Source organism: Ambystoma mexicanum, chromosome 6p, assembly GCF_040938575.1.
Source record: "Ambystoma mexicanum isolate Mex_15411 chromosome 6p, UKY_AmexF1_1, whole genome shotgun sequence".
NCBI lineage: Eukaryota > Metazoa > Chordata > Amphibia > Caudata > Ambystomatidae > Ambystoma > Ambystoma mexicanum.
Genome location: NC_090935.1, coordinates 1,277,733,748 through 1,277,747,239, shown reverse-complemented (window position 1 = coordinate 1,277,747,239; position 13,492 = coordinate 1,277,733,748).

The following is a 13,492-nucleotide window of genomic DNA, read 5'->3' as shown; positions in this document are numbered from 1 at the left end:
CCACGCGAGAAGGTTCAACCCAGCCAAGGGTTCCATTGGTATATGTTTTCTGTAGAACGCCTCATAGATGATGGTCACCTGAACTGCTATCCAGAAGCGCTTGTACCTGTCCAACAGTGATGGCAAGTGTCACACTGGCTAGTGGTCCTACAAGCCCATCTGGTATTGTCCACAATGTTCAGTTGCTGCACTTGCTGGCAGTTTGACTACAGGTGATCTTCCTCTCGGGTGGACTAGCTGGCCCCCGGATGACTTGTCCACCGGTATTATCACTGCAGCCTTGGGTACGTCTGGTGGCTCAGGCTTGTTGGTTGTCACCTCTACTTGGTTTGAGCATAGAAGTATTGAGGATTCAGGTGCTCCACTTTCTGGTCTTCGCTGGTGTTTCCCACTATTGTATTTGTTGTTTTATTAAAGGCCTGGAACCTTGCCCTGACTTGGATGTAATGCAGGGGATCTGTGCACATATGGAAGGTGTGGCCTGTTAAATGACTCCAATCAAGCAATCCCACTAAGTCAGTGCCTGGTCTGGGATGCCCAAGGGAAGCCCTTATTTATATATTTTTATGTCCAGTTTGTGTACTTTGGATGACAACCCTTATATAACACCCCTCTCTTAGAATCCCCCTGACTCCACTGAGCCAAGAAGTAAGTTTGTTTTGCAAATTTAAAAGGTTTATTTGAAAAATTAAACAATAGATATATATCACACTTTTATACTAAATTCACATTTGATATCACACTTAGACATATGACAGTGATCAACAATGGATGATGTTATACTAGCACACTGGTTTAATTGCTTAGGAGTAGTATAGAGGATAAGGTAGCTGAGAATGCTTTATATGGTACAAGGAAATGCATGGTGGAAAAGAAGCAACACAGGAATAAACTTGATATGATTTCAGCAAAAGGAAATAGAATCACTTTTCCCCTTTTTGCAACTCACCCCCCCTATGCAATAGAAGATGGAAGAGAGAGCACACAGTTCTCAGGAATACAATCACAGTACAATACAAATTCAGTTACCCCCTAGCAAGCTTAGAGAAACAGGGATGATTTTAAACACAGGCAAAGTACTTTAAAGGTGGTAGGCAAAGAAGGGACAAATATGCTAAAGATGATTTTAATTCCCTATAAGAGATTCAGGGTGGCTGATAGCTACTTTAAATCAGTTCAGGCCAGCCCTATCAATGATTCAGGGATGGTTATCGAGTTGAAAACAGAATTCCGTGATAGAAGCAAAAGACAAATGTTTTTACACATGGCTGGAATGAAGGAAAATGTCAAATCGAAGCAATTTAGTCGCGTGCGCCGAGCGCAATTACGGAGGCACTATAAGAATCTTAGCTTTAAAATTAAAGTTAAATTTCGTTCCTAGGACAAACGGTTCCGGAGATACGGACAATATTGTGAAGGTAGATCCTCGAAATGAAATTTTAAAGTTCAGAATGACAGATGACAGTTTTGCAGCTTTGAATCAAAAGAAGGGACACGATTTCTATGATGCAGTTCTCAATAGGTTAAAATAGTTTAAATTAGATTATTTTAAACTAAGAGATTGGTTTTACACAGTCTGGCTGTGTACTCACACTATATTATGGACAGGAATGTGACTTTGTCACGGATCGGGTCAGGATTGGCTGCGGTTCTCTCGCCACTTGGTACTGGTTCTGTGCACATTGATTTGGGTCAGCTCTCAGAGATCTGGTCTGGGTCTGGTCTCTCTGGATCTCTGGTCTCTCTGGATAACTCTGCCTTCTGGGTCTGCTACTGGTTCTGGCAAAAGTTCTTGGCAAAGAATTCAAACAGCTCGCCCGGCTGTGAATAGTTTGGTTTGGTTTTGAGGCCTGCTGAAGAGAACTCACCTTGTGGGTTAGGCCTTTGCTTTGAGTTCTGGAGTCAGAGTTCTAAGTTCTGGTCTCTGCCTTGCTGGAGTCAGTCCGGATCTCTGGATGTGAAGTCGTCTGTCAGCGTGCTCCGCAAGGAAATGGAAATTGAATGTCCCTACCTGTCCTGCACAGTCTCCTTTTATGTGTTTAGAAAGTGGGTGGGTCGGCTCATTCTGCATGCCCAACCCTCTCAACTTATCATTGGCCAGTTCCTCCTCTCTCCCTTGATTGGGGGAACTGGGTTGTGAGTCAGAGTGATGAGGTAGGTTTATGGTCAGAGGATCCTCCCCTTGTCAAATTGCACACAAATCTATTTCTGATCCAAATACATATTTATCTATGTACCATTTTTCTAATATTATATGTCCAGTTAACATATTTTCTGTAGCACCAAACCATCCAATCCCTGTCTTTGTAAAATGTCGTGTCCACTTATGACAGAATTCTGCCCTTTTCATCCAGATAACGACCTCTAAACCTTTCCAGATTTTACACAAATGTGCACCAGGGATATGGGTTTCAGATGATAAAGTGTCAGATTTTTAACATGCATACATTTGGAGTAACAACCTTTTTTCCGCTACTATCCCCAAGAACATACCACAGAGTCCTAACACCTCTTAAAATGTGCACAGAAAAATCACAAGAATAATGATATTAATTATATAATTTTGACAAGTCCGTACTATGAATTATCCATCTTTTTAAAATTATGCTCTGGCCCCAAAGGGGTGTGGTTTTCCAAAGCACATGGTGGAATTTCTGGTTTGTCCACTTCCCCCAAGCTCAGCTTGCTCACAGATGCAGTGCCCCTCCCTCTTTCCTTCCAAGAGGAAGCCATTTACGACCCCCCTAATTTAACATTTGCCTGGGCCAAGGACAGTGCTTTGTTTAATTTCCTGCAGTCCCCAGGTCCCCTCCCGTAATTCAATCAGAGAGGTGTCATCTCCTTTTGGCAGGGGCAGCAGAATGCAGCCAGGCCTGGGAACACAGCTGCTGATCAAGTTTCAACTCCTGTCGGGGGTAGTTGCTGGGCAGAATTCACTCTCTTCAAGCCAGGCTTCAGGCAAATGTCACTTTGGTTCCCAGTTTTCTACATTCAAACTAAACTTGCAATTTTTACACATGCAGCTAGACAGCTGATTCTAAAATCAAAACTATGACATTTAACAGTTGCAAACTATGTGACACTCAACAGTAGGTCACTCATTTATTTTAAACATTTAGATTTTAATGTCTTTCAGTCCAATTTCACTTGAGCTGCTGACATCCACAGCTCAGCCATTTTTGTTATAAACATTGTTTTGGGCTCTTTCTCTTTCCAGATTTAGTATGCACACAAGTGCGTAGGCAGACATGAAGACATGCACAGGGTAGACTGGAGTGCATGCGCGGGGAGGTCAGGAGTGCATGTGTATGAATATATGAGAGCATGCGTGGGGCACACTGGAGAATGAGGGATAGACTAGAGCACGCAAGGTGAACTAGAATGCGCAAGTGGGTCGAACAGGCAGGAGTGTGTAGGACAATCTTGGATGCCTGAAATTAATAAAATGCATAGAACGGACCAGATCGCACAAAATTGCGTGACGTACATAATATGCATTAGAATCCAGTTGAAAGAACGTATATCATACCACACCCCACGCCTACTCTCTTCTTTACACCACCACTCAAATAGAACACAGGCATACTATGACACCATTCGGTATAACTGTTCTCATATCAACATCTCCCGCTCACTCCCCATCACTCTAAGTAAACACCGCTGGTTTAACACCCCCCAGCCAGGCGTTCTCCTCAGGCCTAAGGCAGCCACACTCGATCTGAATAAATTCTGCCAGAGCGAACACATACTGCTGACCTCTCAACCACCACACCTACCGCTAAGAAGCAGCTACCACATGAACTCCACACCAGCTGCACACAAACCTGGTGCGCACACGCACCTTTTGACTCTCCTCACTCTCTCTACTGACCCGAACTTCGGTTCCCAAGGGCGTTCAACCTACCAGCGCCTTCAGACCATACCAATGGTATGTAAGGCGCTTTATAAATGCAAGATAACAATAACAATAACACAAGAATACATTCTGCCAAATGTCTGCTGGTGTTCAGTGAGATTTTTGAATATCTTGCAATGTTTAAAATAGGCATTTTTAGCTTGCATTTCAGAGAAACAAAGGTGATTTCAAAGCGCTTTTTGAGCCAACAGGGCCTGCTGTTTTTCATTGGGCACCACCTTTTTCCCATGGCGCTTCCGGTCCCTCACGCTCACACTGGTGGGTGGCAGGTCAGGCGACCATTTTGTTGTGCGCAAAGACTGCGTGGTTCTCCAGGATTCTGGAGCAAATGTGGGTTTTTCCGCCCTCTTGGATTTCCTAAACCCACAGCACTAAATGTTGCAGCATAATAGTCCAAACGTGTGTCATGACACCCAACAAGCCCCCCCTGCCCGACTGCGCTTTGATTTCGAGTCGAGGGGGAGTCAGGTGAAAAGGATGTTTTGATCCACACTTTGGTATGTCTGCATCCTCTTCTTCCAATTCCGCAGATGGCACAGTTCAGCATCTTTTCCTCCATCCGGTTGATCGATCGGTTCTCCTCGCCTGTCCTGATGGGAATATTGGGCGGTACCCCGGGCCCCTCGGATCTTTGCTCCCGGTCTCCAGGTCGTCTTCCGTGGTCAGTCTCCGGGTTTCATCTCTCCTAGGATGATAAAGCAAAGCGGCAAAACACATTCCTAGACATTTCTCCCCCACTATTGATATAGTGGAGCGGCATATACATTTTATAGTCAAAAACATGAACATACACATTTTTTTAAATCAGGAGGCAAGAACATATTCAAGAATCATAGAATTTTATAGGCTATATATGGAATATTTTAGGGTGGAACTGAATTAATCTGGAGTGGTCCCCTCTGGTATTGCAGAGGACTCCTCCAGTTGCTGCAGAGTGTGCCTGGGATGGCAACACTTTAGCTGATTTATATGGACCCACTTGTCTTCCCCTTCCGCCAAACTACCTTTGGGGATGCGGATCTTGTATGCAACTGGGGAGACCTTGTCTATAATTTCAAAGGGTCCCTTCCATGTAGCCAAAATTTTCACTGTTTGGCCTGGTTTCTTTGGAAATTGTATAGATAGACCCGGTCTCCCACATTATATACTTTCCTGGAAATTTTCAAATCATAATGGGTCTTCATGCTATCAGCTGATCTTTCAAGATTCCGCTGAGCATAGGCAAAAGCATGTTGAAGGTGTTTCCTTAAATTCTCCACATACTCATGAGTTGTGGAGGCATTTATCAATGTCTGCTCTTGGGTCCTGAAGAGCAAATGCTGGGGAAGCACCATCTTGCGTCCAGTCATCAGCTCAAATGGTGACATTTTGGTTGCAGATGAAGGGGTAGATCTGATGGACATTAGGACCAGAGGTAATCGGATATCCCAACTTGGCCCAGGATCTGCCACAAACTTTTTTAATATGCTCACAATGGTTCGGTTGTATCTCTCTACTGCTCCAGAAGAAGCTGGCCGGTAAGCAATATGTAGCTTCCTTTTGACCCCCAGTATCTCCCACATCTTTGTCATCACTTCACTAGTGAAGTGGCTACCTCTGTCTGACTCAATCCTTTGAGGTAGACCAAAACGGGAAAAGATGTGGTTAATCATCAGGGCAGCTGCCGTTTCTGCCTTGCAGTTTGGGGCCGGGAGACATTCCACCCACTTGGTAAACAAGCATGTGACCGTCAACATGTACTTGTTTCCTCTAGATGAGCGAATCACAGGGCTTACGAAGTCGATTTGCACATCTGACCATGGCAGTGTCATCCCCCTCTTTTGGAGATGCGCCCGGTGTGTGAGGGATGATGGCTGAAATTGTGCACACACCAGACTCCCCTTCAAGTATTGGTTGAGGTCCTGTCCCATGTGTGGCAAGTATGCAACCTCTATTAAGATTTCCAGTGTTGTCTGAAACCCCCTATGACCGGCTGTGGCCGCATCATGGGCGCGACTTAACATCAGGCTTCGGAATGAGGTAGGGACCACCCACTGATCATGGCCAGCTTGGGATTTCCTTACCAACAAACCGTCTTGGATTTGGAACATTTTTGGACATTTCATCAACACTCTAAGGTCCTCCTTCCCGATGTAATCAGTATCCGTCAGGAGAAAGTTCTCAGGGTCCTCAATGTGTTGGTAAAACTTACCAATTATTGGATCCCCCTTCTGAGCCGCAATTAAATCAGCATCAGGGGTCTCCTTACTCCATTGTGCAGTGGAAAGATCGTTGTGAGCATTTGTCTGGGACCTAGTGATAGCAGTGACCTGGATTTCCCCCAACAGGGACTCTATTTCTATTAGATCCCCTTGGATGGCCCCGGTTTTGGCCAGCTGATCAGCTAAATCATTTCCAGTTTTGTCTGGTCCCTCTACTTTGGAATGGCCCTTGATCTTTTTCCAGTAGATGGTCATCCCATTCGATGTGACCAGATCATCAATGTTTTGGATCAACTTCCCATGTATCAAGGGTTTGTTGTTAGCACATAGCATGCCTCTGGTTTTCCAATTAACCAGGTGCTCCACGAACCCGATCCGTACATAATCCGAATCTGTGATTATGACCAGTTCGTGGAGTTGATGTTGGACAGCAGTGAGGATGGCTTGATGCACAGCCATCAACTCTGCTACTTGACTACTTCGGGGACCGATTTTGTACCCGGCGGAGGATTCCGGAGACTCATTCACCCATGCATTCCCTACGCCGGCCACCATTTCTTTTTCTCCGTTGTGGTCAACATGGTAAGAGCATCTATCCACATAGACAGTGGGCATTCCTTCACACTTGTCCGCTTCAAAGGCTTTGTGTGGGGAATTAAGGTATGCCTCCATGTTGTCCTTGATTTTTAGACTTTCGTCCTCGAGACAGTTTTCTCTGGCACAATCATGCAAGTCAGCCAGACCTTACGCGAGGGGACTCTTCTTGTTTTGGCCATATCTGACCTCCACAGGAAAGCCTTGCATTGACAGAATCCAGGAAGTAATTCGGGAATTACTTACATTTCCGGCCCAGATTCTGTCACTTTGGAGGTATTGCAGAGGCTGGCGTGGAGTCTCCACTATGATGTGTTCCCCCTGGATGAACGGGCGGTAATTCTTCAATGCCCACACCATTGCCAGGAGTGCCTTCTCACAATCGTTGAATTTTTCCTCCACAGAGGATAAAGTTTTGCTCGCATAGGAGATTACTTTATTGACCTTGTCATGCTTTTGGTATAATACTGCCGTCAAGCACGTATTAGAGAACCCTATCTCCAGGAAGAACTCCTTGTTTCTGACCGGGTAAGCTAGGCAAGGCGCTTGTGAGAGGCTTCTTTTGAGTTGTCTTACTGCCTCAGATTGTTCTGGAACCCATTCCCACTTGACCCCCCCCCCCCTTCAAGAGATGAATCAGGGGTCTGGTGATCTCTGCGTAGCCCTCAATGAACTTTCTGCTGTAATTAGTCAGTCCAAGGAGGCTCCTTAGTTCCCGCAGAGTTGTGGGATCCTTCAGTTTCTGAAGTGCTTCCACTTTCTTTTCTTAGGGACAGAGACTCTGAGGAGTAATCTCATGCCCCAAGAAATTAACACGGGTTCTACACCACTATGCTTTCTGAAAGGAAAGTTTTGCTCCGGCGGCCCTCAACTGTGTCAGAACATAACGGATCTCCGCTATGTGTTCTTCCACAGATGAACTTTTGATGAGGACATCATCTGCATAAGCCAGGTTACCCCTCGCACCCAGGTCGGGCATGGTCTTATATAGGAAAATGTTGAATTCATTGCCGGAGTTGTGGTATCCGAAAGGAGTTCGGGTCCATGTGTACTGCTGGCCCCCAAAGGTAAAAGCCAGTTTGTATTGGTCCTCCCTGCTGACAGGCACGGTCCAGTATCCATTGGTCAGGTCTATTGCAGTGAATACCTGTGACCCCTGAATCTGGGCCAGCCCTTGGTCAATGTAGGGCAGAGGCCATCGGGAAGTATGGACCCGTTTGTTGAGCTCCCTAAGGTCAGTGCAGAGTCTCCGTTGGCCGTTTGGCTTCAATATTCCCAGCACCGGATTATTGAAGGTGCTGTGTACTGGACGGATTATTCCCCGGGACTCAAGGTTCTTAATTATTTCAGTAAGGGACTCCATGGATGCGAGAGGCAAACAATATTGCTTCACAAACACTGGAGTCATTCCAGGGTCCGTGGGAATTGTTGTTGTATGGATGTCGGTGCGACCACAGTCATATGAGTCTACCGCAAAGAGATCTTGAAAATCCAAGAAAACTTGTTTCAACTTTTGCTTCTGTTCCAGAGTCACGCAGGCATCAGCTAGGTTGACTCTCTCTTCCACCATCTGCCTGAAGCCTGGAAAGACTTCTGGTTTTGCTATCTCAGCGGCCTCCTCCAGCTGGGTGGAGAAGTCCCTGGTCAGAGTGCTGATTTGGACTGGAGGCTTCAGGTGGGAAAGGCAGCCCTCATGGACCTGGAAAATCACCTCATCCCTTCTGAAGTCATAAGTCACGTCTTCCTTACCATAAGGGCAAGAAGTGTACACCAGGATGTTCCCCCCATGCCGGGCAAAGATCCTGTCTGGTGTTGTATTGTCATCACTGTCACTGTCAAAACAGTCCTTGGGGATTGGTCCTAACAGTTCATTTCCTAAATCAATGGAGAAATGTCGGTCATCAACCGCCATTCCAATAATGGTGCTTGCGGCTAGAGTAATACTCTTTATGTCGCTGTTATCCACCTCTATTGGAATGGTGTCATGTTCTATGTTAACTAATGGTTTTGGGTTTACCCCTAACCCTTGCTGTTGAAGGAAAGCATTTAGATGAATATAAGCATCAGGGTTTTTCAATTTTTGTCCTCTTTTAACTTTCACTTCAAAGGAGAATTGTCGGGTCCTTTCTGGGATGGTGACTTCCTCTTTAATCTAAATTTCAACTGCATAAGGTAGCAATTGAGCTGACCTAAATGCTTTTTCTGGATCATCAAAGCCCATGGGATTATCCGCTAATCGGGACCAAGCTTTGAAGTTTATTCGGTCCAAACTAATGGCAAAGCGATTGAGAATGTCACTGCCTAAGTAAAAGGCGGCAGTGACGTCTCGCACGACCCAACAATTATGGACTTTGCTCTTGTTGCCAATGGAGATTTTGAGCATACACCTGCTTGGCCGGAGATGTTTCGAATTGGGTGTTTCCAGATCCATTTCCCATTTGTCTATCAGTTTGAATGTGGGAATGGCTGGATCTTTTGGGAGTTGGCGGAACATGGCTTCGCTGATGAAGCTCCTACCGTTGTTCACACACACTCGGCCGAGAACAGAGTCCTTCCCATTATTTAACTGAATAGGGATGAACAACTGCTCTCCAATTTGCTGAACATCAGCCAGGCTCTGAGCTGATTTCACATCTTTCTGGACTATTGGAGTGGGAATGTCTGATTGTGAATTATTAAAGAATTTCAGGGTGTTTCCCTCCAGTGTGGAATGCCACCTTAAACTGGAAGGAAGGTTGATTTTCAGAAATAGAGAAGAACCCCCTTCACCAGTCTGTTGTCTTACTGCTATTACTGTCACATCTGGAATTTGGTTGTTCTGGAAGTGAAATTCTACTTGGTCAGATTTTTGTTCAACCATGTGGCAGGTGCCGTTTAAACTAATATGGTTGACACTCTGTTTTAATTTTATTGGTTGGCTAGTCTGGGTCCAGAGGACCTTGTTTACGCAATCTATTAGAGGTGACAACCTTCTCAGTAGGTCATTCTCTAGTAAACAAGGGGTGCCCTCTGGAGTCACTACTATGACCGGGTGTTTCACCTTGTGTCCCCCAATTTTGATGTCCAAATCTGCAGTCCCCTCGACGGGAATTTCCTTCCCGTCAAAGTTCTGCAGTTGTCCAGGAAGAGAGGTGAGAGGAATACGGTAATTCTCCCCCCTTCCTACATTTAGTGCATCAAAGGCCCTTCTGGACAGAAGGGTAGCTTGGGATCCAGTGTCCACCAGTGCCACAATTGTACCCTGCCCCTGTACTTGTACCGGGGCATAATATCTTCCCTCCTTCTGCTCAAGGGGGCACAGATAATGCACATTTTTTGGACAACTGGTGGGCTAACTTTCTGGTTTTGGACATTGAGAGAGAAGAGATTTGGGCAGAATTCTGTGGATAGTCATGGGAATCTGAAAAAAAAAGTTTGCAACTGGATATTGATGCAGTTTTTGGTTCCCCTGATTCCAGTTCTGGGCCGCCCCCCCCCCTTTTTGGAGGCAGTCACCTGGATGGGTTTGAACCAGGGGTTTTTGGTCTTGTTGGTTCTGGGATACAATGATGGGTGGCACCAGCTCAATGCCCACATCTACCCAGTCTAGGTTGGAATCCCTTGGGACCCATTTTTCCTTGGGAGGAGTTCCCCCATCTCTGAAGGAGAAAATACTTTTCCCAGGATCCTCTGAGGATCCCTCTCCCTCAAATTGGAAGATCTGTACCTCCTCCACAAAATGGGTCTGTTTGGGTCCTTTGTTTCTCCTTCCTCCTCTTTGCTCCTTGGGTGGCAGACTTTCAGTTTTAGGAGATTTTGTTTCCGGTTCCTGGTTTTCTAGGGGCTGTTTACAAGTTGGGAAGGAAGCTTCCTCCAAGGCTTTACACCCCCCTTCCCCTTGTGCCTCCTCCCTGGGAACCAGTGGGTTATCGGGGTGCTGCCCCCGTCATTGTTCTGGAGCACCAGGCCCAGAGTTTGGGGCATTCTGTGGTGGCATGCTCATCTGAGGGTTCTGTTGAGCCCTCAGTATGTGACCCATATCCCGGGCCATATTTTGGACCTGGCGCTCAAGTTGGGAAACCCGCTCAGGCTGATACGGGGTTCTGTTTTCTCCCCTGGGCTAATCCCGGGAAGGGTAGCTATCCCTTCTTTGGTAGTACCCTGGGTTGGGAAGATTTGGGTACCCCTCCACCCTTGGCCTCCCCTCTCCCGGATTAGGTTGTCTGGGCTCAGGGAATTGGGGAAAGAAGGATGGATGGTTTTGGGGTTGGAAATTGGGTGGATACCTGGGAAAAAAGTTTTGCCCAGTGTTTGGGGAATTTCTGCCCTCCTGTGGGAAGTTAGGAGGGAAGTTCCCTGGGTCAGGTGCTTGGCTGGATCCACCCCCCTTGGGCTGGAGGAGTCCACACATAACCCAGGATTGGTCTGTTTCCCTTGTAGCGGGGACTTACATAGTCAGGGAAGCGAGGGACCCCATTTGTGGGATTACCTCCTTGACTCCCTGTCTGTGACTGGCCTGAGGGCCTTCTGGGCTGTGAATTGTTCGGTGCAGGCAGGTTTTTAGGTCCCCCATCTCCAAATCTAAAACGGGGGCAACATTTACCTCTTCCACCTTGGCAGCCACAGGGGTGCTGTTGGTTTTGGGGTTTTTGGGCTGATTCTTATTTTCCACCGGTTTCTGCACCTCATAGATGCGGGTGGCTTGCTCAATGACCCAGTCTAAAGATCTTTTCTCGTGAAAATCTCTCACGAGCTGGGTCATTATGTATTTGGGGAGAGCATGGAAAAATGTGTTGATGAATTCTCTGCTGTCCGTGCGCACCCTTCTGGTGGTCTGCGCAAAGGCACGCTTCAATTCTTGCACGAATTCTTGTGGGGCCTGATCCTCCCCACATTACAAATTGTAGGCTGCCTTGCGAGCCTCTTGGGGATTCCGGTGAACAGAAAAATGTTTCAAGATGGCCGCCCTACATGTGGACCATCTTGAATGGTTTTGGTCCTCCAGCCCCGCAAAGAAACTGGAGTATTCTGGGGAGAATGTCCATTTGACATACTGAATGCAGCTACTGCTGTCCTTCAAATGGAAAGTCTCCATCATTTGCTCATAGAGCTCCAAGTGTTCCCAAACAGAATACTTGGCGTTCTTGTGATAAAGGGCGATGACACTCCTTATTGCCTTGATCTGCTTTGAGGGGTCCTTAAGCAAGGCCCTTTTTGCCCTGTTGGCCTTTTTGGTTCGGGTAACCCTGGTCCACTCAACCTCTGACTCCCAGAGGTGCCCGTCTGATCTTCCAGGCTCTCCCGGATTCTGAGAGCCTGGGAATGGCTGGCAGAATGTGGGGACCTGGTCTCCTGTGTCCTGGGCCACTAAGAGGAGTTTTCAGATCACTCCTTGCTGCCAGGATTTGATGGGTACCCCCCCACTGACCTAACTGGGCAGAGGTTTTCAGGATGCCCTTAGTGGGCCTACTCTCCTGGGGTTCCTCACTAAATTGCACTGTGCTTAGTTGCCCATGCCCAGATACCCGCCCATCCATTCCTGGGAGGTACTGGCCTATGAACCCCATACTTTTGGCCGGATAGTAATCTGCCCTCCCTGTGGCCCTGTGCTCATGTGCGCCAGGGGACATGGGGGTGGCAGAGTCCAAGGACTGGGAGAGATGAAGGCCTCGGTACTAGAGCTCCTGAGGTTATGCTCAGTTGTTTCCCTTTCCCAGCGAACTTCATCTCTATCAGCCCCTGCTCCCTGTTGCAATGCAAGAGCCTGCGCTTTCAGTTCCTCAGTTAAGGCCTTACTAGACTCTGTCAGTCTCTCCTGCATGGCTACCTGTTGCTGGAGCCTATCATTGTGCTGACAGAGAGCCTCATTCTCTCTCTGTGCCTCCTGATTGGTCCTGGAATACTGGGCCAGTCTTTGCTGAAGGAGGGTTACCTCCTGAGTCCCATCCCTACTGGCCTGCTCCTTTCTTGCCAGAGCATCTTCCACCCTCCTGGTGTGCTCTAACAAGTTCTGATGCTCTTTTTGGAGGTCACCCAGCCCCTGGAGGGCCAGGTGATTTTCTTCCATTTTCCTTTTTAAGTGGCAGACTTCCTGGCCTAAGGTATCCCTTTCCTGAGTAAGAGCCTGCATCTGTGCCGCCAGGTCGTCCCTCTGCCATTGAAGGGCCCCAGCTTTCTGGCGCTCTTCATCAAACTCTGCCTGGGTATTCAGGTCTTTCAAAATAATTGTATTGCTTTCCTCTTTCTCTCTGTCTAGTTGGATTTGCAGGGTGGCTACCTGCTCTGTGCATGCCCTGTTGAAATTGATCTGTTGCTCCAGCTTTTTCTGGCACTGCAATAAGGAGTCCAAACTGTCTTGGTGCTCCTTCTGCAAAGCCAGAAATCTGGTATCCTGGTCAGCCTTATCCTGTTGCAGGATATCCATATGCCCCTTCATTTTAATGATGTATTGTCTACTCTCGATTTCTGACTCCTGGCTTCTGTGCAGCCTCTGCTCAGAAGAGACCAGGTCAGATTGGGCCTTTTCTAACGCCATCTGTTGCCTATTTGCCAGACTTTGGCCTTCAGCACATTTGTCCTGCATGGCTCTCATATGTAGATACAAATATGCCGCTATCCTGGCAATCTTATTGTGTTCATCTTTGGCTTTAGGAGCCATATATAGTTCACTCAGGGCCACATGTAAGGGACCCTGATCTCTCCACATATCTGACCCAGTTGTAGTGACCTGTTGTGTGATCGCCTGCAACCATACATTTTGGTCCTGTTCAGACCATTCACCTCTCACAAACAGTTTATGTAA